This window comes from Dryas octopetala, chromosome 8, assembly GCF_963921425.1.
Source record: "Dryas octopetala chromosome 8, drDryOcto1.1, whole genome shotgun sequence".
Lineage (NCBI taxonomy): Eukaryota > Viridiplantae > Streptophyta > Magnoliopsida > Rosales > Rosaceae > Dryas > Dryas octopetala.
In genome coordinates, this window is record NC_141373.1 from 17,407,504 (window position 1) to 17,434,992 (window position 27,489).

The following is a 27,489-nucleotide window of genomic DNA, read 5'->3' on the forward strand; positions in this document are numbered from 1 at the left end:
TGTCATTAGGACTCCTTTCCCTAGTAGGGTTAGGTTTCCTAGTTCAACCAGGAATTCCTGTTCCAATTAGGATTTTTCATTTTTGGCTCCACAATGATGGTTCTGAACTTGATGTTTCCTAGTGTGACTAGGAATCCTCATTTTGACTAGGATTTCTGCATTTTTCCTGGTTTGACCAGGATTTCACTCGTTTTTCTAGTTTGGCCAGGAAATGTCTGAAAATGGCTCCATTTGCTTCATTTTCCTATTTCTGTTTCATTTGACCTGAAAACACAAAATATTGAGTTCTAACACTCTAGGTTAATGAATTAGTATCATAAAGTGATGCAAAATGCACAATCATCACTAATCAGCGCTTGGTTTACTGTCTTTCAGCCTGACATGCCATTCCTCTACATGCGTCTTCTCTTCCTCTTTCTCTCATTGTTGCTTTCGGCATCTACAAGAGCAAACATCAAATCAGTAGAGAATATGCTTATAAAGTCATGGCATTTATTTAAACTAAAACTAACCAAAAAAAAATCTAACTAATATATCCTAATTCTAATGATTAATCAAATCAATTCATTGAAATTGGACACCATTCCCCGGCAACAACGCCAAAAACTTGTTGATTGTTTTCTTAGAACAAAATAAAAACATATTCTATTCTAAGTTTACTCGCAAGTGCACGAATCACATCCGTAGCAAAGCGTACAAGCACGAGGTCGATCCCATAGGAAATGGTTAAACACAACAAATCAATTCAATAAATCAAAAGAATAACTAACAGAGGGTTTAGGAAAGATGGAACTCACGCACACCACACCACACCACACACAAGCACCCATTATCCTATCTTGCAATGTTAAGTTTTCTGCTATCAAATCAATTATGCATACTCTAACCATCCAAGGCTAATGATAAATCAATTCAAACACAATATATCAAAGTTTGACTGCTAAAACGGTTTGATTAGTTACTTTCTCGCAATTGTACTCGAAAGGCATAAATTAAGAGCTTCTTAGGCCTCCCCTAACCAGTTAACTTACATGTTCTCTAAGCAGACTTAAGGAAATTGTTATCCATGCAAGAGTCATTAAGATCTATGAGAACGTCAAACATGCACAACATACAACCTTTTATTATTTCCTTATAGAGGTCCTACAAAACCATTACCAAGAACAATCCCTTATTCCCTTGTTTCTTGTGATTTAGTGTCTTTAATTAGTCCACAACTTAACCTAACAAATAAACTAGATGCAATTATCATAAGGTGGCCAGTCAAAGGATGCAAACAAATAGTGACGGATTCAATCAGATAATGACAATTTGATACATGCAAACATTAAATTAATTCATTAAGAGACGGATAAACGATTTGTTAAAGCATGACATATCTGAAAATCAACCTACGACTAACATGCAAGATAGAATAATAAACTACATAATTAAAATAGAAAAGAAAATCTGAATAATATAAATAAATTCTCAATCCATAATTAAAATAAAATTAAAGATGCAAAACTAAGAGAAACTAGAATTTCAAAAGAAAAACAAAGAACATCACTTGAGTGGCAGCGGCGGTGGCACAAGGTAGCACTCCTCCTTCCTCCTAGCGGCACAAAAATAAAGAGAACAGAGAGATGTGGCTGCGGCTTGAAAGGAGAGGAAGAGGCTGCGTGAAAGAAAAGAAGATTGGCCAAGCATGAGCCTTGAGCTGATTTGGGCTCTTTTTGGGCGTAACTTAAGGCTTCTAATTTTCGGCCAAGCATGGGCCTTGAGCTGATTTGGGCTCTTTTTGGGCGTAACTTCCTTTTTAGCTCGCGGAACTGTTGTATTACCTCTACTAAAATGGCCATATCTTGACCTAAAAAGCTCAGAATCGAAATCCGTAAAATTTCCTACGAAGCTAACATTCGTATCTTTCCAACCATATATGGCATGCTACCTTATTCGTTCTGGAGAAATACAGAATTTCTGTCGAAGTTTGATGTTCAGATTTCAGGGTTTTGACTTCCTTCCAAGATAAGGATTCCTTGTGATCTTTCACTGAATCTTCCAAATATCTTCCTTCCAAATTAGAATTTCAGAATAAAGAAAGTCTTCTAGGGCAAGGAATAGGCACTTGGGGTTCCTCATTGGGCTCCTTGAGTGTCGACTTGGGCTCCCTCCTCACTAGCTTGTGCATGGTTGTATGACTTGGGCTCTAGGATTGGCGTGATGGGTTGCCTGGAATGGGCTGCAAGCTTGCGCAGGGGTTGCATGGACTGCATGCAAATGGCGTGATGGGCTGCCACCTTACCATCCTTCACATTTCTACTTCACCTAGGCCCAAAGCCCAATTGACTTCATGACATGGCATAGTTAACCCTTGACCATTGATTTTGACTTCAAATTTCGCCCCTCATTTCCCCTTGGATTCGAATTCATTTCTTCCCTCCATTTGTTTCCATAGATGTCCAATACCTTCTAGAAGCTTCTGGAATCTTGACTTGATTGAGTTGACTTTGACCAACCTTTCCTAGTCCCACTAGGATTCCTTGTAGATGTAGGATTCCTTATTCATTTCAACTTATCATAATGACCATATTTGCCCCTAGTGATTCCTAGTGTCATTAGGACTCCTTTCCCTAGTAGGGTTAGGTTTCCTAGTTCAACCAGGAATTTCTGCTCTAATTATGATTTCTTATTTCTGGCTTGATAATAATGGTTCTGGGCTTGATGTTCCCTCGTATGACTAGGAATCCTAATTTGACTAGGATTTCCTTTTTTTTCCTAGTTTGACTAGGAAATGTCCCAAAACGGCTCCATTTGCTCTATTTTCCTATTTATGCTTCATTTGATCTAAAAACACAAAACAAGACAACACACACAAAAATATCGAGTTCTAACACTCTAGGTTAGAAAGTTAGTATCATAAAATAACGTAAAATGAATACTCATCTGTTGGTAAGAAAGACATGGGGAAGTACTTTCTCATGTATGGATTAATGTTTTAGACCTATTAAAACACATTTGCTGTTGAGAACGCACGAAGAGGTCAATTCTATGCATACTTGGTCCAATTTCTTCCAAATTGAACCAAAATATTTCTGGTTGGTAAGAAAGACATGGGGAAGCACTTTCTCAAGTTGCACTAAAACGTTCGGTTAGCATTCTTGACCAACGAAAGCACATTTGGTGTTAAGAAAGCACAAAAAGGTCATTTCGGTGCATACTTGGTCAATTTTCTTCCAAATTGTACTAAAACGTTCCCGGTTGGTAAGAAAGACATGAGGAAGCACTTTCTTATGTTTGGATTAACGTTTTAGACCTATTAAAACATATTTTCTGTTGAAAACGCACGAAGAGGTCATTTCTATGCATACTTAGTCCAATTTCTCCCAAATTGAACTCAAACGTTCCCGGTTGTTAAGAAAGACATGGGGAAGCACTTTCTCATGTTTGGATTAATGTTTTAGACCTATTAAAACACATTTGTTGTTGAGAAAGCACGAAGATGTCATTTCCATGCATATTTGGTCCAATTTCTTCCAAATTTAACTCCAACGTTCCCGGTTGGTAAGAAAGACATGAGGAAGCACTTTCTCATGTTTGGATTAACGTTTTAGACCTATTAAAACACATTTGCTGTTGAGAACACACGAAGAGGTCATTTCTATGCATACTTGGTCCAATTTCTTCCAAATTGAACTCAAACGTCCGGTTGGTAAGAAAGATATGGGGAAGCACTTTCTCATGTTTGGATTAACGTTTTAGACCTATTAAAACACATTTGCTATTGAGAACGCACAAAGAGGTCAGTTCCATGCATACTTGGTCCAATTTCTTCCAAACTGAACTCAAACGTTCTCGGTTGGTAAGAAAGACTTGGGGAAGCACTTTCCCATGTTTGGATTAGCGTTCTTGACCTACGGAAGCACATTTGGTATTATGAACGCACGAAAAGGTCATTTAGATGCATACTTGGTCCATTTTTGTCCTAATTGCACCAAAATGTTCCCGGTTGGCTAGAAAGAGATGGGGAATCACTTTCTCATGTTAGGATTAGCATTCTTGACTTATTGATCCACATTTGGTGTTGAGGGAGCATGAAAACGTCATTTCGGTGCATACTTGTGTTGAGTGCTCATTTTACACTAATTTATGATACTAACTCCCTAACTCAGAGTGCAAGAACTCGATATTTTGTGTGTTGTTAGTTTGTTTTTGTTTTTATAGGATAAAATGAGCAAAGAAGAGAAAAGAAGCCAAAAGGACCATTTTTAGACATTTCCTAGTCAAACTAGGAAAACAAGAGAAATCCTGGTCAAACCAGGAAAGGGGCCGAAATCCTAGTCGAATGAGGATTCCTATTCACACTAGGAAACATCAAGCCCAGAACCATCATTGCGGAGCCAGAAATGAGAAATCCTGATTGAAACAGGAAATCCTGGTTGAACTAGGAAACCTAACCCAACTAGGGAAAGAAGTCCTAACGACACTAGGAGACCCCAGGGGCAATACGGTCATTACGAGAAGTCGAAATGGACAAGGAATCCTTCATTTACAAGAAATCCTAGTCACACTAGGAAATGTTGGTCAAAGTCAACTCTACAAAATCAAGGTTCCAGAAGCTTCTAGAAGGTGGTGGACATCCATGGGAATAAATGGAGGGAAGAAATGAATTCGAATTCAAATGGAAATGAGGGACAAAATGGGAAGTCAAAGTGAATGGTCAAGGGTCAACTATGAAAAGTCAACAAGTCAAATGGGCCATGGGCCTATACAATGCCGAATTCTGAAGGAGCCATGCATGCATGCATGCAACAGCCCAGAGGAAGTCCATGCGCCAGCCCAAGCCTATCAGCCATGCACAAAACCCTAGGGGGCTGGTGTGTGTCACTTAAGCCCAAGCTAAAGCCCTTGCCGCAAGCCCAATACCTCTCCTAACCCTAGCTGCTGCCGCACCCTCTCTTCTTGCCTCCCAAGGATTTCTCCCCTACTGATCTCTATAAATACATATCTTCAATTCAGAAATAGGGTGCTGAAGTTTTGTCTCTTTTCTTTTATTTTTCAGAAACCCTAGTTAGCTTCTCCTTCTTCCTTGCCGCACACCCTTGCTTCTCTCTCTCTTTCTATTATTTTTCAGACGCAAACCCTAGCAGCCACCATCTCTTTTCTTTTCTCTGGCCGCAGCCCCCATCTTTTTGCACCTTTGTTTACTTTTATTTTTGCACTCATTTGAGGAGGAGGAACAAGTCTTGCCGCAGCCACCAACACCCACCTACGCTTCCACCTTGCTGCCACATTGCCGAGCATTCCAGCAACCTTGCCGTGGACTCCAAGGCCGAGCAGCAGCCCATCATGCCACCTTCTTGCAGCCGCCTCTACCTTGCTGCCTTGGCTTGATTTCTTTTTCCTTCCCTTTTATTTTAATTGTTTTATTATGCCTTGTTTGTTTATGGATTTAATTATGTGTAGCTGAATATTGGGCTAGGGCTAGGATGAAGCCCTAGCATTGCTGTTCACTTTTACTATGGATTATTAGTAGTTTGATTGTTTATATGTTGACAAATCTTGGATCTCTGTTTAAATTGAATCTATTTGTTTCGCATCTTTGACTGCTCACCTTAGGTTGCAGGCATCTAGAATTATATTGTGAAACTAAATAAGCTCGAAAGGATGATAGTTTCAATAGGCAACAAGTGGGTATCCTAAGATAATATTCATGAGAAAAGAGATCATAGAGGACATAGGGTACATTAATTTGGAGCTATGCGCTATGTGTTTGTCACTCTCACAGATCGTAACGACTCTTGCATGGGTAACAGCTGCCTTAGCTTAGAACTAGGGAACATGCAAGTTAACTGGCTAAGGAAGGCCCAAGAAGCTCTTAGTTTATGCACAGTAAGGGGAGTAATTGCTAAAAATGACTAGCCAAACCTTTTAGTAGATGAACTTTGTCAACATGTTTACTTATTGATTGTTAATACCCATAGTGAAGTGAATGGTATGCTAGTGGTGGATTCTGACCACTAGTGTTCTTTATTATTGTTTTACCCGAAATCTTTCAGTTGTCATTTTTAAGTTTGTTATTTCTCTGTTTGTTTAGTTTAGCCTTAAAAACCAATCAAAACCCCTCATTTGCGTGTGTGAGTTAGAGTTGAGTTAATTGAATTTAATTGAGTTAGTAATCGTACACTAGTACAATTCCCTGTGGGATCGACCTCGTATTTGTAAGCTTTGCTACTTAGCGATTCGTGCACTTGCGAGTTAACCTAGAGCTCAGAAAAGGTTATTTAATTTGCTCTAGGAAAACATACAACAAGTTTCTGGCGCCGTTGCCGGGGAATTGTTATTTGTGTTGATTGCTAGTTTAATTAACTTTAGTTAAGTCATTTTAGTTAGGTTTTATTTTCTGTTTTTATTTTTGGTTCTCACTGATTTCTCTTGTTTCTAAGGTACAATGGAAGAATCAAATTCGAAGATCACTCCTCTTTCACGCGTAGAAGGCCAAAAGGTGTTGAGTGCGTACAAGGGAAGGCCGAGACTCAATTGGACACTGTTAAGGATGAGGTCGACTCTTGTGTCGCCGAAAGGAAGTGAATCTGAAGAAGCATACGAAGAGGAGAAATCAGAAGAGGAAGTCGAGGAGACCTTGCAGCCGAATGCATCTCAAATGAGAATACCTTTGAGTGATTATTCGTCTCCAACGCTTCTAGCTCAACCTACGTGCATTGTTTACTCTCAAGTGGAAGCTGATTTTGAACTTTCAAGTGGGACAATCAAACTTCTTCCATCATTTCATGGTCTAGAAGGAGAGGATCCCTACGTGCATATCAAGGAATTTCATGCAATATGCGAGATTGGCAAGCTGAGGGGGTTGAGCGATGATCAAAGGAAGTTAAGGTTATTTCCATTCTCTCTTAAAGATAAAGCTAAACATTGGTTGTTTTCCTTGCAGGTCGCTTCAATTAAAACATGGGAGGAACTGGCATCTAAGTTTCTTCTGAGGTTCTATCCAGTTAGCAAGACTACCATCATGAGGAAGCAGATCTTAGGGTTTACACAATCAGAGGACGAAGTGTTTCATGAGAGTTGGGAAAGGTATCAAGAGCTTCTGACTTCGTGTCCGCACCATAATTTTGCCCCATGGATGCAGATTGATTACTTTTATGAGGGTCTGTTGGATCAAGATCGTAATATGGTGGATATGACATGTGGATGAGCACTGAAAAAGAAGACTTTTGAGGAAGCATGGACACTCTTTGACACATTGGCGTTGAGTTCACAGCAGTGGAATAGACGGAAAAAAGTGGAAAAGAAATCAGCTATGGAAGCTGAGATGTCTGAGCTTAAGCAGATGATGCAGGTTCTGATGGCAAATCAGGAAGCTAGGCCATCACATGGAGAGGCATGTTTCAAGGTTGAAAGAGTTCAAGCTAGACCGAGTGTACAGTCCCTTGTTGAGCAGCGAAGTACTTATTTGGAGGACATGATGGCTGCATTAGCTCAGAGTACAACTTAGATGTCTAATGATACTAAGACATTTATGAATAAGACTGAGGAGCAGTTGAGTGTCACAGCCAAAGCTATCTCGAATTTGGAAGCCCAATTGGAACAAGTGACTTTGACCTTGGACAAAGTGGTAAAGGGTGCACCAATTCAGGATAAGGCCGAAGCAATCACTACTTTGAGAAGTGGGAAAGTGATTGACAACAAAGTGGGCACTACTTAAGAGGATAATCCAGGTAATGAGGACGAAGTTGAGATGCTAGAGCCTGAACAAGTGGAACAGTACAAGAGGGATAAAGTTAAGGTTAAGGATGAGGAAGAGGAGGAAAGAAAGAAACAAGAAAAGCACATTGCTACGCGTGCTAGCAAGAAGGCCGAGATTACTTCCTCTATTCCAAGAGCTCCATTGCCTTTCTCACAACGTCAAAGGAAGCAGAGTAAGGACGAGCAAGCTAAGGAAATTTTGGAGATGTTTAAGAAAGTAGAAATCAACATTCCTTTGCTTGATGCTATTCAGCAGATTCCTAAGTATGCCAAGTTTTTGAAGGAATTGTGCACACACAAGAGGAAATTCAAAGAGCATGAGCAGGTGTGTCTGAGTGAAGAACTCAGTGCGGTTTTGCAGAGGAAGCTACCACCAAAGTTGAAAGACCCTGGCAGTTTTACGATTCCATGTTTGGTTGGGGATCACAAATTTGAGAAGGCATTGCTGGATTTGGGAGCAAGTATTAATTTGATGCCGTATTCAGTTTTCGCACAATTGGGCATAGGAGACCTTAAACCTACTAGTGTTACTCTTCAATTGGCAGATCGTTCAATAAAGGTTCCGAAAGGTGTGGTTGAAGATGTGCTGGTTCGGGTAGCAGATTTGATCATGCCCGCTGATTTCATCATTCTTGAAATGGAGGATACCCCAATTAGAGGGAATGAGCTACCGATCATATTGGGAAGACCGTTCATGGCCACAGCGAACACCAAGATTGATGTGAGTAATGGGAAGTTGACAATGTCTGTACTTGGTGAAACAGTTGAGTTTGATTTTTTCGGTGCAATGAAGTATCCAAAGGAGGAGGAGGATTGCTTGAGGATTGATAGCCTGGACCCATTGGTTGAGGAAGTGTGCGAAAGTAGCCTTGCAGAAGATACAGTGGAAGCTGCTTTGGGAGCACCAGAGACCAGTGAGTTGGATGAAAACGTGGAAGCAACTCCTACACGTTTGGAGGGCAACCGATCTCTCAGGAATAAGTGGTTCAACCAGTTTGAAATGCTAGTACCCACTAATCAGAAGACATTTCCTTCTATTGAGAAAGCACCTAAGTTAGAGCTGAAACCGTTACCAGAGCATTTGAAATATGCATTTTTGGGAGAAAATGAGACTTTGCCTGTGATTATTGCAGCTAATTTGGGTTCAGGCGAGGAAGAAAGACTCTTGAGAGTTCTGAAGGAAAATCGGTTGGCATTGGGATGGACCATAGCCGATATCAAGGGAATCTCACCCACAGTATGTATGCATAGAATTTTACTTGAGGAGGAATCTAGGCCTACTCGTGATGCCCAAAGAAGACTGAATCCAACTCTGAAGGAAGTTGTGCGTAATGAGGTAATCAAATTGTTGGATGTTGGTATTATTTATCCTATCAGTGATTCGAAGTGGGTTAGTCCTGTTCAAGTGGTGCTGAAGAAAAGTGGTATTACAGTGGTGAAGAATGAGCATAATGAGTTGGTTCCCCAAAGGACGCAAACCGGTTGGTGTGTTTGTATTGACTATCGGAAGCTTAACACCGCGACAAGGAAGGATCATTTCCCTTTGCCATTTATCGACCAGGTGTTGGAAAGGTTGGCCGGCCATAGTCACTATTGCTTTTTGGATGGGTATAGCGGGTACAATAGGATTGCTATTGCACCCGAGGATCAAGAGAAGACCACGTTCACATGTCCATTTGGTACATTTTCTTATAGGAGGATGCCATTCGGATTGTGCAATGCGCCTGCAACATTTCAGAGATGCATGATGTCTATTTTCTCTGACATAGTGGAACGAATCATTGAGGTATTTATGGATGATTTTTCTGTTTTTGGTTCGTCCTTTGATGCATGTCTGGATAACCTGTCTTTAGTTCTGAAAAGATGTCAAGAAGCCAATCTAGTGCTTAATTGGGAGAAATGTCACTTCATGGTTCAACAAGGGATAGTATTGGGTCATGTGATTTCAAAAGAGGGCTTACAAGTTGATAAGGCCAAGATTGATGTGATACAGAGATTGCCGCCTCCATCGAGTGTTAAGGAAGTAAGAAGTTTTCTAGACCATGCTGGGTTTTATAGGAGGTTCATTAAGGACTTTTCTAAGATTTCTAGGCCTTTGTGCACCTTATTGCAAAAAGAGGTGAATTTCGAGTTTAATGAGGATTGTTTGGTTGCCTTTAACAAATTGAAGAAGCTACTCACTTCCGCTCCGATCATCATGCCACCCGATTGGAACTTGCCGTTTGAGCTTATGTGTGATGCAAGTGACTATGCTGTTGGAGCTGTTTTGGGACAAAGAGTTGATAAGCTGCCACATGTGATCTATTATGCAAGCAGGACTCTGAATGATGCACAGTTGAACTATTCTACTACAGAGAAGGAGTTGCTTGCTGTGATCTTTGCCTTGGAGAAATTTAGAAGTTATTTGATTGGGTCTAAGATCACCATCTACATGGATCATGCCGCTCTCAAGTATCTGTTGAATAAGAAAGACGCCAAGCCGAGGTTGATTAGATGGACTCTGTTGCTACAGGAATTTGATATTGAGATCAAGGATAAGAAAGGGTGTGAGAATGTGGTAGCAGACCATTTGAGTAGACTTGTCAATGAGGAACAGTCTGAAGAGGACACACTACCGTTACGAGAGTCATTCCCGGACGAGCAGCTTTTGGCCATTTTGACTACTCCATGGTATGCTGACATAGCGAATTATTTAGCAAGTGGAGTGTTGCCCAATGATCTGACACACTACCAAAGGAAGAAGTTTTTGCATGATGTCAGACAATATGTGTGGGATGATCCTTATTTGTTCAAATATGGGTCAGATCAGTTGATAAGACGATGTGTACCGAAAATGGAGCAGAGGAATGTCATCGAGATGTGTCATTCCAAAGAATGTGGAGGCCATGGTGGAGGAACTAAGACCGCTTACAAGATTCTTCAAGCAGGTTTCTTTTGGCCCACTATTTTTCATGATTGTCGTCAGTTTTATCTCACATGTGACAGATGTCAGAAGATGGGAAATATTTCTGCTCGTGATTAGATGCCACTGAACTTCATGTTGGAAGTCGAAATCTTTTATGTTTGGGGTATAGATTTCATGGGACCATTTCCATCTTCTTTTGGATACGAGTACATTCTAGTGGGAGTTGATTATGTGTCTAAGTGGGTGGAAGCTGTCGCTTGTAGGACTAATGATGCTCGAGTGGTCTTGAATTTCCTTAAGACCAATATTTATGCACGATTTGGTACCCCAAGAGCAATCATTAGTGATGGGGGGTCGCATTTTTGCAATAAGCTGTTTGAAGCCGTGATGAAGAAGTATGGAATAAGGCATAAAGTGGCTACTCCCTATCATCCACAGACGAGTGGGCAAGTGGAAATATCGAATCGTGAGATCAAGTTCATTTTGGAAAGAACAGTGCTCGCCAATAGGAAGGATTGGTCTACCAAGCTTAATGATGCATTATGGGCTTATCGCACTGCTTACAAGACGCCCATTGGAATGTCTCCATTTCGACTGATTTATGGGAAAGCTTGTCATTTACCAGTTGAGCTGGAGCATAAGGCATATTGGGCGATTAAGAAGTTCAATTTTGATATTCATGCCGCTGGTGAGAAAAGGAAGTTGCAACTTAGTGAGCTGGAAGAAATACGACATTTCGCATATGAGAATGCTAAGTTGTACAAGGAAAGGACCAAGAGGTACCATGATAAAAAGCTACGTCCAAGAGAGTTCTTTGTTGGCGGGAAGGTGTTATTATATGATACAAGATTACGTCTCTTCCCGGGCAAGTTGCGTTCAAGATGGACCGGACCTTATGAGGTGGTTCGAGTGTTTCCCTATGGTACAGTTGAACTCAAGAATCCGAAGAATGGGAACACATTTAAGGTTAACGGTCATCGTGTGAAGCCTTTCCTTGAACCTGATTTTCAGCTGAACCAAGAGAAAATTGATTTCTAGTACAAGACTAGGTCTGGCTGAAGACGTGAAACTTAGCGCTTCTTGGGAGGCAACCCAAGGGATGGATGACGACGAGGAGGTGATTTGGTACTTATGCATGGGCGAGCCTTTTCACACCAGCCAAGGTACGTTTTCACCCTCTTTTCGCTCATTTAAGTAGATTTGTTTTATTTATTGTTTTTCCCCTCCTCTGTTTATTATATTGTGCATTACATCTGTCTTTCATTTAAACATTGAGGACAATGTTTCTTTTAAGTTTGGGGGTGGGGAATGCATTGCATTTTTGGAATTTAAAAAAAAAAAAAAAATTTTGAGTCTTTCTGTTTTGTTTTGTTGTCGTGAGTCCCCAACTGATTGATTTATTATGCATGGCTATTATGAGCATGTCTAGCTTGACTATATAGTATGAATTCTTCTATCTCTAGTATTGGTTCATAACATGCTTTACAACTCTATGAAGTGGGCCTTGTTTTCATAAACTTAAGTGATAACTTACATGACTAGAGATGCATATACTAGATAGAGTAGACTTGTATGACCTAAGTGAGCTTTTGAGCCCTGTACTTCAATTCTTGAGTGTTGACATCACTCTAAAATGTTCGTGTCGACATTACTCTAAAATGTTCGTGTCATATAAAGTCGTTGTGATCTCATTATTCTTTCTTTTGATTAAGTACTTGGAATATAATTGTGAATCAATAAGCTAGAACTTCTCTCTTATTCTATTCAAAGCATGGATATAACTACATGAATCTTAGGAAATGATAGTAGGCCTTGTTTGTTTTAACCCATAACCTAAGGCCTACCCTGTGTTATAACCCTAGTCAAACATTTTGAGCCTAATGACCTTTTCTTTGATTACCCTTGTACCAAATCCTAAGTTTGGGGGAGTTTCACTCCTCTACCTGTTTACCTTACTGATGGATTTGCATTGAGCTAATGAAGCTGTGAGGTTAAAAAGAAATGTGTGTGCATAGCTTGGAAGAGAAGGAATTGTGCTTAAGAATGTGTCGTTCCCTTATTAAAAAAAAAAAAAAAAAAAGAGAAGTGTTGTTTAAGGGAACGAACGATTTCAAAGGATGAAAAAGAAAAGTGTTCGAATTCAAGACTATGATTACAAATTATGCAAGGAATGCCTCTACTTTTGTTTTGAGCAAATCCATAGTCTGTAGCCCTTTGTTATCCGTTTCATTTCAATACCTTATCCTAACCTAAGCCTCCATTACAACCCTTATTAAAGCCCTACTTGATCTTGGGAGAATTGTAGTTCATTATGTGGAGTCTAGATAAAAGGGAAGCTTATGGTTATTGATTCTGTTTCAAGTATTTTAAATCATTTTCTTGAGATCAGTGTTTTTGTTTATAGGTGCCTGTCTTTCATTATTAATATGTGAGCTTTTTGCATTTGTCTATCATATCATCTCTCACATATACTTGAGTGCACATATCAACCCAATCTCTGAGTGTTTTATTGTTGAGAGCATGCCTTGGTGAGAATTGGAGTTGATACTATTTTGGATATGCTGATTTAGTCTTGTTTGTCTAAACACTTGAGTTTGTGTTAAGGATGGTCTATATTTTTCATGGAGGAGTAAGGTATGTTAATTGAAACATTATTAGAGGTCGAAGAATGAATTTTATGTGTATCTTGCTTGATTATGCTATTTATGGCTGTGCTTATGAAATCATGTGTTGGGATGTTTTGAGTCTATCTTGAGTCTTTTCTTTGTTCTTTTTGCTCGAGGATTAGCAAAATCTAAGTTTGGGGGTGTGTTGAGTGCTCATTTTACACTAATTTATGATACTAACTCCCTAACTCAGAGTGCAAGAACTCGATATTTTGTGTGTTGTTAGTTTGTTTTTGTTTTTATAGGATAAAATGAGCAAAGAAGAGAAAAGAAGCCAAAAGGACCATTTTTAGACATTTCCTAGTCAAACTAGGAAAACAAGAGAAATCCTGGTCAAACCAGGAAAGGGGCCGAAATCCTAGTCGAATGAGGATTCCTATTCACACTAGGAAACATCAAGCCCAGAACCATCATTGCAGAGCCAGAAATGAGAAATCCTGATTGAAACAGGAAATCCTGGTTGAACTAGGAAACCTAACCCAACTAGGGAAAGGAGTCCTAACGACACTAGGAGACCCCAAGGGCAATATGGTCATTACGAGAAGTCGAAATGGACAAGGAATCATTCATTTACAAGAAATCCTAGTCACACTAGGAAATGTTGGTCAAAGTCAACTCTACAAAATCAAGGTTCCAGAAGCTTCTAGAAGGTGGTGGACATCCATGGGAATAAATGGAGGGAAGAAATGAATTCGAATTCAAATGGAAATGAGGGACAAAATGGGAAGTCAAAGTGAATGGTCAAGGGTCAACTATGAAAAGTCAACAAGTCAAATGGGCCATGGGCCTATACAATGCTGAATTCTGAAGGAGCCATGCATGCATGCATGCAACAGCCCAAGAGGAAGTCCATGCGCCAGCCCAAGCCTATCAGCCATGCGCAAAACCCTAGGGGACTGGTGTGTGTCACTTAAGCCCAAGCTAAAGCCCTTGCCGCAAGCCCAATACCTCTCCTAACCCTAGCTGCTGCCGCACCCTCTCTTCTCCTTGCCTCCCAAGGATTTCTCCCCTACTGATCTCTATAAATACATATCTTCAATTCAGAAATAGGGTGCTGAAGTTTTGTCTCTTTTCTTTTCTTTTTCAGAAACCCTAGTTAGCTTCTCCTTCTTCCTTGCCGCACACCCTTGCTTCTCTCTCTCTTTCTATTATTTTTCAGACGCAAACCCTAGCAGCCACCATCTCTTTTCTTTTCTCTGGCCGCAGCCCCCATCTTTTTGCACCTTTGTTTACTTTTATTTTTGCACTCATTTGAGGAGGAGGAACAAGTCTTGCCGCAGCCACCAGCACCCACCTACGCTTCCACCTTGCTGCCACATTGCCGAGCATTCCAGCAACCTTGCCGTGGACTCCAAGGCCGAGCAGCAGCCCATCATGCCACCTTCTTGCAGCCGCCTCTACCTTGCTGCCTTGGCTTGATTTCTTTTTCCTTCCCTTTTATTTTAATTGTTTTATTATGCCTTGTTTGTTTATGGATTTAATTATGTGTAGCTGAATATTGGGCTAGGGCTAGGATGAAGCCCTAGCATTGCTGTTCACTTTTACTATGGATTATTAGTAGTTTGATTGTTTATATGTTGACAAATCTTGGATCTCTGTTTAAATTGAATCTATTTGTTTCGCATCTTTGACTGATCACCTTAGGTTGCAGGCATCTAGAATTATGTTGTGAAACTAAATAAGCTCGAAAGGATGATAGTTTCAATAGGCAACAAGTGGGTATCCTAAGATAATATTCATGAGAAAAGAGATCATAGAGGACATAGGGTACATTAATTTGGAGCTATGCGCTATGTGTTTGTCACTCTCACAGATCGTAACGACTCTTGCATAGGTAACAGCTGCCTTAGCTTAGAACTAGGGAACATGCAAGTTAACTGGCTAAGGAAGGCCCAAGAAGCTCTTAGTTTATGCACAGTAAGGGGAGTAATTGCTAAAAGTGACTAGCCAAACCTTTTAGTAGATGAACTTTGTCAACATGTTTACTTATTGATTGTTAATACCCATAGTGAAGTGAATGGTATGCTAGTGGTGGATTCTGACCACTAGTGTTCTTTATTATTGTTTTACCCGAAATCTTTCAGTTGTCATTTTTAAGTTTGTTATTTCTCTGTTTGTTTAGTTTAGCCTTAAAAACCAATCAAAACCCCCCATTTGCGTGAGTGAGTTAGAGTTGAGTTAATTGAATTTAATTGAGTTAGTAATCGTACACTAGTACAATTCCCTGTGGGATCGACCTCGTATTTGTAAGCTTTGCTACTTAGCGATTCGTGCACTTGCGAGTTAACCTAGAGCTCAGAAAAGGTTATTTAATTTGCTCTAGGAAAACATACAACAACTTGGTCCTATTTCTTTCAAATTGCTTCAAAACATTCCCGGTTGGCAAGAAAGACATGGGGAAGCACTCTTCTCATGTTAGGATTAGTATTTTAGACCTATTGAACCACATTTGGTGGTGAGAACACACAAAATGGTCATTTCGGTGCATACTTGGTCCAATTTCGTTTTAATTGCACCAAAACGTTCCCGGTTGGCAAGAAAGACATGGGGAAACACTTTCTCAAGTTAGGATTTGCGTTCTTGACCTATAGAACCACAGTTGGTGTTAAGAACGCTCAAGTTAGGATTAGCGTTCTTGACCTACGGAACCACACTTGGCGTTCTCCCTAGGACCGTTGTGACTATGCCCTTGTTCCTCAACCTTCTTCTCAATTGACTTCAATTCCCTCATAGTTGTTGGAAACTTGGTAACATCAATGTCCAGAATGAGGGGGGGATTACGCGTGTATCCACATATTCATCAGTCATGATCAGATCCTTCTCTTCCTCACTATCCATGATCTCAATTACCTCCTTAGTCTTGATTACTCTCACCCTCTTTCTCGGAGTTGTCTTCAGAATGGCATTCACATGCTTCTCATTCTTTGTGTTGACGACGGGCTGACTAGGTAACTACCCCTTCTCTCTTTAACGCAAAATAGTAGCAATCTGACCCACTCTACTCTCTAAGTTTGCAATTGCCTTCGAATTGGTTTGCATCTACTACTCGGTTCGGTTCATGAAGGCATTGGTGCTTTGAGCTAGGGAAGTGGTGCTTTGAGCAATCTGAGCAATCTTCTTCTCCAAGCTAGACCTCTCGGCATTAGGGTGCACATAAGGCTTGTTGTTGCTCCCACTAGCTTGTTGTCCATTGTTGTTGCTCCACCTAAAATTGGGGTTGTTCTTCCATCCAGGGTTGTAAGTGTTTGAAAATGGATCATACGGGACCCTAGGGTAGTTCCCAACTTGATTCACTTGCTCCACGTCATTCCCTCGTGCTTGCACACTCATCATCTTCTCATGAGCCAATGACAGCTTTTGCACCATAGTCTTGATCTCGGCAATTTGTCCCTCCATGGTGTTAGGCGCATCAGCTACCTCATATAACCCTCTCAATCCCATTGTTGAGAATTCAAAGAAAGTGACTCAAACAACTCAATAGCCTCCTCTTCAGTTTCGGACATGAATGCACCACCACATGCCGAATCCACCTTAGCTTGATCCCTCTCCAAAAGTCCTTGATAAAAGCAACAAATCACATACCAAGGGGATAGGTTGTTGTGCGGGTAGCTACTAAGCAACTCATTGAATTAGTCCCAAGTCTCATGGAATGGCTCATCGGCTTTTTGCACAAATCCAAGTTTCTCCTTCCTAATTGAATTGGTCTTGGAAATCGAATAAAACTTGTTCAAGAACTTGTTTGATAGATCATCCCAAGTCGAAACGGAACAACTAGGCAGCAAATACAACCATCTCTTTGCCTTGTCTTTGAGCGCAAAAGGGAACATCCTCAAACGATACTGATCAGTGTTTAATCCCCTCAATTGTGCGGCTTCACATACCCCAGAAAATTCCTTTAGGAAGGGGATCGGATCCTCTCCATTTAGACTATGATAACTTGGTGTTGTTGTTTTCTTAGAGCAAATTAATTAACACAAATACTTATCAAAGCTCTAAGTTTACTCGCAAGTGCACGAATCGCAGGGTAGCAAAGGGTGCACAGTACAAGGTCGATCCCCCAGAGAATGGGTTTAGTATCAATAAACCAACTCAACTTGGCATATCAGAAATACTACTGATAAGGGGCGTTTGTAGAGATGAGACACACACACACACACACACACACAAAACACGGCATTATTAAGAATTTAGAATCCACCACATATTATAAGATTACAACTATTATGGTGACATGCAATTCAAAGTGAACACATATAATAAAGTTTGCCAGCCGGGAGACCTTGATTATCGGACACTTGCCTAACTATTGTTTTTCTTATTCATAGATTAAGAACTTGATTATTGCAACTTAACCTAGTTAACTCACATGTTCCTAGGAAACTTGATTATCGTCTACCTAAGCTGTTAACCATGCAAGAGTCATTAAGATTATATAAAAACGACAAACACATAGAGCATGATAGTATCTTGATTATCAATCTAGATGACATCTATGAAACCTATTTATCAAAGATAAGTTCTAAGGATACCTCCTTGTTACCTACTGAATTGATTAGCTTGATGATCACCTCTTAATTTCATAACAATTACTAGATGCAAACAACTCTAAGGTAGCTAGTCAAAGAGTGCAAACAAATAGAATCAATTAAAACAGAAAATATGAATTTATCGCATGGAAATATCACATTAAATCATGTGGCTTTATTTCATTAACCATAAATCAACATTGAATCAAATAATAAGAGCTTCATCATCATCTTAACAATGCAAAACTAAAATCAAAACATAAGAAAGAAAATAAAAGAACCAAGTTTCACTAAATAATCAAACATCCAATCCATAATTGAAAGTAATAAACTTTTTAAGAAAACAAAAGAAGGAAACAAGAGGAACCAAAGGTGGCTTCGGAAAAGCTTGGAAAAGACAAGCTAGGGTTCAGCAAAGCTCCTCTTCCCTTTCCTTGTGGCGCCTCCTTCTCTCTCTAAAGCTCTCTAACTTTCAAAAAATAAAAAGGTGTAAGGTGCAGAAGATGATGTTGTATATAGATCTGGTCTCTTCAATTGTGAGAGAGTGAGGGTCTTATATAGTAGTGAGGAGGTGGAGAGATTTTGCTGATTTTCCAATGTGGGACAAGTGCTTTCCTTGCACATTAAGGCCTCTAATTTTCGGCCAAAAATGGGCCTTGGACTGAATTTTGAGTCTTTTGGGCGTAACTTGATTTTCTGGCCGCGGAACTACTATGCTACCTCTACTAAAATGGCCATACCTTGAGCTAGACAACTCTGAATCGAGATTCGTAAACTTTCTTGTGAAGCTAACATCCGTAGCTTTCCAACCATATATGGCATGTCGTCTAACTCAATCTGTAGAGGTACAGACATACTGTCAAAATTTGTTGTTCATTTTCCAGGGTTTTGACTTTTTCTTCAACTAGGATTCCTTGTAATTTTTGATTGAATCTTGTGAGATTTTCCTTGAGCGTGAAGGATTCCTTCCTTAGGCCTTGATATAGGCGCATGGCCTTGGTCCTCTCGAGCTAGGGTTGTGTGCATGGCTCATAGTGCATGGGCTGCATGTGTGGCCCATAGTGCATGGGCTGTATGTGTGGTCCATGTCATGTGATGATGTGGCATGGTTGACCATTAATTTTGACTTTTGACTTTGACCAAAAGTCAACCTCGACCAAAAAGATTCTTCCAAAGATTCTGTTCAAGATTCTCTAAAGATTTCTTCCTGATTCCAAATTCTTCTAGAAGATTCTCTCAAGATTCTTTTTTCCATTTTTTCCATTTTTAGCTCAGAATTGCTCCATTTGGCTCATTTCTTCATCAAAGCTTCATTTAACTTACAAAACACAAAACAAAACCAAAATACACAAAAATGTCGAGTTCTTGCACTCTAGGTTAGGGAGTTAGTATCATAAAATGATGCAAAATGAACACTCAACACACCCCCAAACTTAGACTTTGTTAGTCCTCGAGCAAAGAAAAGACTCAAAGACTCGAAAACAAACTAAACTTTCCCAACAAATGATTTCATGAGTATAGCCACCAATGACATAGTAAAGTAAGACATTTATAACATTCATTCTTCAAATTATAATACTGCTTCAAACAACATACCTCACTTCTACATTGTGCATATAGGTCATCCTCAACATAAACCCAAGTGTTAGATAAGCAAGCAATAGATCAACATATACAAAATAGGTTCAACTCCAATCCTCACCAAGACATTCTCTCAACAATAAAGCACTCAAGAATTGGGTCGATTTGTGCACTCAAAGGTATATGTGAGAGAAGTTATGTAATCAAAAGCAGAATGCTCACATATTAGCATGAAAGAAAGGCACATTTGAAAGAAAATATGATCTCATGAAAGGAATATCAAAATACTTGAAATGGAATCAATAACCATATGCTCCTCTCTCATCTAGACTCCACATTAGGAACTACACTTCTCCTAAGATCAAATAGGACTTTTACAAAGGGTTATAATGTAGGCTTAGGTAAAGGTATGATATTGAAATGAAACGGATAAGCAAAGGGCTACAAACTATGGAATTGCAAATCAAAACACACTTAGAGGCATACCTTGCATAGTTGCACATCATAGCTTGAACTTTGAACACTTTTGCACAATACATTTTTTTTTTCTTTGAAACCGTCCCATCTTTCTTTCTTTTTTCTTCTTTTCATATCTTTTTTTTTCTTTTTTTTTCTTTTCTAGGGTACGGCATAAACATTTTTTTTTTTTCAACCAAATTCATAAATTTAATCACTACAACATGTTGATGCAAATTCTCGTAAGGTAGATGCAACAACTTAGATAAGCTGATCTGGCTGATCAGGTGCTTTGCTGGATGATGAAGTGGATACTGGTTGAGATTTTCCTGTAGACAAAAACAAGATCAAAGGAGATGGACCGGTGTGGTACCAGCCAAACACACTCCGATGATGAAATCAGTGGTGGTGTTTGATGGAGGATGAGGAAGAACAAAGGAAGAACTTGGGAGAATGGGAAGAATAAGGCAAATGTTCTGGGTTATTCTCAGCAAGTTGGGTAAGCTCTTTGGTGAGTGGGAATTTTGGTGTAAGTGTTTTTGGGTAGATGCGTAGATTGCTAGATGCCTCATTTTGTGCATATGTGGTGCCTTATATAGGCAAAGGAAGACTTAATGAATAAGTTACCTGCATGTGAATGAGTGGTTGCCAGAGATCCACGCACCTGGTCAGACCTAGTTGCATGTTCAGCTGCTTACTTCCTCAGCATTTAATGTTGCATTGAATGCTTCATTAAATGCAAGGTTGGAAGGTTCAGGCAAACTGCTCCAGTAGTCATGAATGCAGACTGGATATTCTATCTGTCAGAAGATTGTGTCAGGTGCATTCAAGTGTGGCGGTTCGTCCCAGCGTGATCTTCCTGGGAATGGCGGCGGAGAACCGAGCCGAGCCGATACGAACACATGTTCTCATGCGAAGACACGAAGTCCATGTGTGGTCGGATCGGACATGGGATTCCAGGCCGAGCCGGTCCCATAGATTGGGGTCTTTCCGAGCCCTAACTGGTCGACGCTAGAACTCGGAAGGAGACCATCTCCTGTGCCGAGCCGAGCCGAACCGGGATGATCGTGGGAAGATGGACACTCGATCCCTTAGAAGATCATCGGTTCGGCTCGGACCGAACATGGAGGGCCCGGTGTGGAGATCCGGTCCGAGCTGGCAGAGGCGATGCTGAGTGATGGTGACGTGGAGGTCAAAGTTTGACCACTGAGAGTCAACTCCGAGGTGGATGTTGACCAGCCACGTGTCGAGCTGTGATTGGCTGTTCGGATCGATGTGGATTTTTCCCACAAACACAACACAAAAGGGCTTTTATAGCACTCAAAAAACGCTATAAAAGCCCTTTTATAACGTTTTCCAAAACGCTATGACAGCCGACGCAATAATAGATCAAAGGCCTATTATAGCATTTTTGGAATGCTATCAAAAAGGACTATTCTATAGCGTTTTAGAAACGCTATCATACTGCTCTTTCATTATAAATGCTATCATACTACTTTTTCATAGCATTTCTAAAATGCTATAATTAAATGATTATATAACTATCCAAAAATGCTATCATATGTGCTGTTAGTGTTTAGAATACTATTATAGTTCTTTTCATAGCTTTTAGGTAGCATTTTTTCAATGTCATTTTTTTGTTTGCTTTTAAGAGTAAATTATATAATGCTGTCAATAGTAAATGGTAAGACACATCTCATTAAATGATCCTCAAAAGAATCAATTAAATATATTACACAAGGCTCCATAAGTACAATAATGTCTTATTTTTTCCCTATATAATAGTAATGCATATATTAGGCCCCTACAGTAACAAACACAACTAAATCAATTTGATACTTCTCATAAGCAAGCATCCAATTCCAATAGCTGAGTGTCCCTAAGCTGCCAAAAGAAAAGACCAATTATAAGAAACTAATAAAACAAAATTACACTAATAAAAAATCATAATGGGTAATTGAGCTAGCATACAAGAAGAACACCAAAAGTCAAGTACTTGAGTTAGCTAAATCAAAACAAGTGCTTGAGCTAGCTAAATCAACACATGTTATATCAATTCACATTATCCCTCCGTATTAGCATATCTAGATCCCTCCATATTAGCATATCTAGATATTGTGTAAGAAATCAAAACCAAACAAACGAACTGTGTTGGTCCATATCTACTTCATATATATTTAATTAACTAGTAGAATATTTTCCAATTTGGCCAAGCTTCAATTTCATACACAAGGTTCACTAAATGATAAATATATATATATATAACATATTTGGAAGACATTCAAATGACTAATGTACTTTCCAAGGTAGATAAAACAACCCATTATTTTTTCCCCACAAAAAAACTGCATTGAAAAGTCAGATTCGACAAGGCAGCATCCAAACAAGGGACAATACATAGGTCACACCCCAGGATGCACCTCCATATTCACCCCAAGACATTATAGGACATATTATTAGAGTAAAGCTAGAGAAAAATACAGTAAAGAGAAAAACAGTTACTCCTTGTTTTTCATTAATCCATCCAATTGTCATAATCTGTTAAGTAATAAAATAAGTTTTAGAGTACATGTATTTTTTACTTAATAATCATATGTCACTGTATTTGGTAGGGCATATGATGCAGGACAATCAGAGACAGAAAGAGCTAAGCATTCTTTAATAGATTGCAACATAAATGCAGGACAAATCAACTCAAAGAATGTTTGTAAAAACTTAGCAGTAATTAGGGATGTTTTAATCAAGATATAAGCATGATAGTGAACCATATGATGAATTGCAAAACATTTCCACCTCCGCAAATAGATCCATTTGACAGGATTTATAGTGTATTGATACAAATCTTAAAGGTTGCAAAATTAATATACAACAGGAAAGAACATGTATGTGTGTTGGTGTGTAGTAGAAGCAAGGAAAAGATATATACCGCCCACTTATCCACCAAACATAAACCTGAGGCAGTTTTTCTTGTCTTTAAAATACATTAAGGGCTTGCAGGATCTGTCATTGCCTGCAGGCAACACAAATGATGAAATCTCTCCCTTTACACATCCAGCAAACATATTATAATAATACATATTTAATAGGCATAGCATGACTCAAGTTATTAATCTCTCCTCTTCATTATTTTACAGCTTGGCATAGTTTCAGAGAGAGAGAGAGAGAGAGAGAGAGAGCACATATATAGTTTCTACTCAATTAATACACAACCAAACACAACAGACATGCTTAGCATAACAGATAATGGAATTTATTACCATGCAAGAAATATTAATTGGTCTTATTCAGGGAATCATTAATTTGGTGGATTGACTCCCCTACTTGGGTTTTCAAATTTAAGACACTGATATTAGATAAAATTAAGAGCATGGCATGAAGCGATGTCACCCATTTTTCAGAGAGTTGTGCATTTGAAACAAGTCCAATGAAAATTAAAGACAATTACAATACAGAACTTGTTTCTGTTAGCAATTAATCCTATAGTACAAGTACAACATAAAATCCGGATGTCAAGGTAGGACAGGAAGTTCCACCTTGTCAAAGGAAAAGAAACTCACCCACCCCTGCTCCACATTACAGAACTTCAAAGGAATGCTCCCACATTGCCTCTTGAGAGCTTCAAGGTCTGCTTTTGAGGGTGGATGGCCACAAAAAGAGAAGTTTACATAAGAATGAGACACTCAGATCAATTAATAGAACAAAGAATTTGATTTAGTACGTAGTTAGATAGAAGAAAAATTTTTATGGATTCTAAGCTCCAACTCAAAATAAACTACCAATACATATAAGCAAAACCTTGGCTAAAGAATTGTCTCCATACATATAAGCATGAGGTTGTGAATTCTCAAATTTAAGATCTCCAAATAATGATTGCAAAATGAGTGACTAAAGAAAAAAAAAGTTAAGAGAATTGATGCCTTCTGCTGCACAAAAAGATTTATTAACAATTATTTCTCCAAAAAGAAACTCCATCACAGCAATACATAGTGTTTGGTGCCTCACTAAATTGCAACTTAACATGTTTTTCTAGTTAAAAAGGAAAAATTATGTTAATTACTCACAAAATAAGATTTTGAAATAATTAAAGACTAAAACCCAAATAATAGACTATCAACATTGACAATTATAAAAAATGGGGGACTCTTAATCTATACACTATTCTTAGCAAAAAATAAAAAATTATACAATATATATTACCAAATCATAATGATTAGTCTTTGTACATTTTGTAAATTAACCTCTTGGATTTCATCTTACACAAAATGTCTCTAGGCCCTTACATGCAATGCAGGTACAGTTATATTAATGGTCATCTTTAATTATAATGATTCATTGCATAACTAAAATGAGAACAATGTTGATGAGAAAGGAAAAAAGATTTCTCTTTGATGTATTCTAAATAAGGCATCTTTGTTTATTTGTCCCTCGAAATGTGGATTATACGGCAGGTTCCAAGCTTGGTTTTATTTTTAAATTGAAGGATATTTTTATTGAAAAAAAAAAATTAAAAATAGTTACAATCAGATTAAAGTTGTTGTTTAATCTATACAGGAGCTTTCCACACCCTAATAGTCTTTGGATTATTGACAGAGTAGGCATATCTTATGACAATGAGGATTGATATCTAAAAGAAAAAAATCAATTACAGCTAATCAAGAATAAAATCAATTCAAGTAAATTGTGGCAGCCGTTTCTTCCAACTCAATGGTAATCTCAATCCTCAATCTCAACAAATGAATTGGTGATAGTGACAAAAAGTATTGTTCACAAATTTCAATCAAATTTAAACACATTAAATTTATAAGCACATGTAACAGCAGAAGGAAACAAAAGAACCATCGTTTGAATTAGGACCTGGGATTATTGTATTCAGTTCAAGCTTTAGCCAAAGCCTCTGCAAATGCAAACTGACTGCCTACAGCCCTATTAGGAACCCTTTTCGAATCTAATCCAAGAAATACTCCATAGTGATAAATCCTACAAGTCACAAGGAATGAATGTCATAGACCCAAACCCCATTAGACTAATAAATCCCCTCAACCCTCCCTCATTAAACAAGTTAATTTCCAGACTTGATCCTAAAAGAGTACCTCCTATCTCATATCCAAAACTTGTCATAACAACATTCAGCTCCCACAAAATTTCTACTTTATATTAATTTTTCATAAATGAATTACTTTTTGCTTTGCATTAATTTTACAGCAGCCAATTAGTTTCTACTTTACACTAATTTTTCATCAGCCACACAAAACGTAAAAACCTCAAACAAGCATAAAATATAATAATCCATCAGTCCCACAACAACCATAGATTGCAAAAACACAAAACTGAAATTTATGTATTCAGAAATTAAGATGAATCATCCACCCATTAAAATTCCAGATACCCATTTCTCCAATCAAAGAGTTAAACTAGTTACCTCAAACCCCAAACAATGTAGCAGAGTTAAGCCTCTCTAAAGCAAAATTGACTCTACAGCACACGATTTTCCCCAAAACCCACTAACCCTAAAATCAAAGAATGGGCTTACCCATGGACGTGGTAGTAAGAGAGAGAGAGAGAGAGAGATATTAGAGGAAGATTGATAATAGACTTACCCATGGAAACGAGCAGATTAGAGAAAGATGCTCGATCGGTGGTGGTTGGCGGCAGATTGGAGGAATACGACATCAGTCGAAGCTTTTTCTCTTCCTCTTCGTCTCCAAACCGATTGATTTGAGAGCGAAAAGGCTCGGAGGGGGAGAGAGAGAGAGAGAGAGAGAGAGAGAGAGAGAGAGAGAGAGAGAGAGATCGCGTACAAACGCAGCCGGAGAGAGAGAAAGAGAGCGAGAGAGAGACAGAGAGAAAGAAGGAGAAGGAACGTTCTGTCTTGGAAGAAGAACCTGCGTGAATTTATTTTAGCCTAAAACTTCTTACAGCGTTTTTAAATCAATATGCAGTAATTATGTTACTTTTGATAACAGTTTGAAAAAAATGCTATAGTAATATGCTATAATATATACATTTTGTTGTAGTGAATGCAAAACCATAAATAAGGGTAAACTGGTGAAGGGATGTAACTCCTCCAAACTTAGGGTTTAGGTATATAGTATGGGTAAACAAAGAAAAACTATAAGGCTCAAAAGGGGTAACTAGGGATAAAACACAAAAGTTGGCTTTTTACCTATAGGTAAAACAAACATGGCCTAAAATCATCTCTTAAGATTCATGTGTTGTAAAAATGCTTTGCATAGAATAAACAAGAAGTTCTAGCTTGTCGATTCATAAAGTTGTAAATTTCAAGCATTTGATCAAAAGAATGAATAATGAGATCACACAACAACTTAAATGACAAAGAAAGAATACAGTGATGTACAAAACCAAGTGTGGTTTCGTAGGTCATGGTAAGAAAGACATGGTAAATCACTTAAAACGTGCCCATTTGGCAAGAAAGACATGGTAAATCACTTTCTCATGTTAGAATTTGCGTTTTAGACCTATTGAACCACATTTGGTGTTGAGAACGCACGAAAGGATCATTTCGGTGCATACTTGGTCCAATTTTGTCCTAATTGCACCAAACCGTTCACGGTTGGTAAGAAAGACATGGGGAATCACTTTCTCAAGTTAGGATTTGCGTTCTTGACCTATTAAACCACATTTGGTGTTGAGAATGCACGAAATGGCCATTTAGATGCATACTTGGTCCAATTTCGTCCAAATTGCACCAAAACATTCCCGGTTGGAAAAAAAGACATGAGGAAGCAATTTCTCATGTTAGTAATAGCATTCTTGAAGATATTGAACCACATTTGGTGTTCAAAACGCATGAAAAGGTCATTTTGATGCATACTTGGTCCAATTTCTTTCAAATTGCACCAAAACGTTCTCGGTTGGAAAGAAAGACATGGGGAAGCACTTTCTCAAGTGAGGATTAGTGGTATAGACATATTGAACCACATTTGGTGTTAACAACGCACGAAAAGGTCATTTCGGTGCATACTTGGTCAGCTTTCGTCCTAATTGCTCTAAAACGTGCCCATTTGGCAAGAAAGACATGGGGAAACACTTTCTCATATTAGGATTAGCGTTTTAGACCTATTGGACCATATTTTGTGTTGAAAACGCACGAAAAGGTCATTTCGGTGCATACTTGGTCCAATTTCATCCTAATTGCACAAAAACGTTCATGGTTGGTAAGAAAGACATGAGGAATCACTTTCTCAAGTTAGTGTTAGTGTTCTTGACCTATTGAACCTTATTTGGTGTTGAGAATGCACGAAATGGTCATTTCAATGCATAGTTGGTCCAATTTCTTCCAAATTACATCAAAACGTTCCCGGTTGACAAGAAAGACATGGGGAAGCACTTTCTTATGTTAGGATTAGCATTCTAAAAGTATTGAATCACATTTGGTGTTAACAAGGCACGAAAAGGTCATTTTGGTGCAAACTTGGTCCAATTTCGTGCTAATTGCTCTAAAACGTGCCCATTTGGCAAGAACGACATGGAGAAGCACTTTCTCATGTTAGGATTTGCGTTCTTGATCTAATGAACCACATTTGGTGTTGGGAATGCACGAAAAGGCCATTTCGATGCATACTGGGTCCAATTTCATCCTAAGTGTACCAAA

The 27,489-nt window shown here is 38.8% G+C and overlaps 1 long non-coding RNA gene across 1 annotated transcript; it reads right to left on the reverse strand.

Moving 5' to 3' along the window:
• Positions 1–21,565: 21,565 nt before the first annotated feature.
• On the reverse strand, positions 21,566–25,747 carry LOC147277698 (uncharacterized). Its single transcript, XR_015124051.1, has 4 exons — positions 25,475–25,747; positions 23,435–23,502; positions 22,804–22,887; positions 21,566–21,761 (listed from the first exon to the last, which is right to left on the reverse strand). It is a non-coding gene; the product is annotated as an uncharacterized LOC147277698 (long non-coding RNA).
• Positions 25,748–27,489: the final 1,742 nt, after the last annotated feature.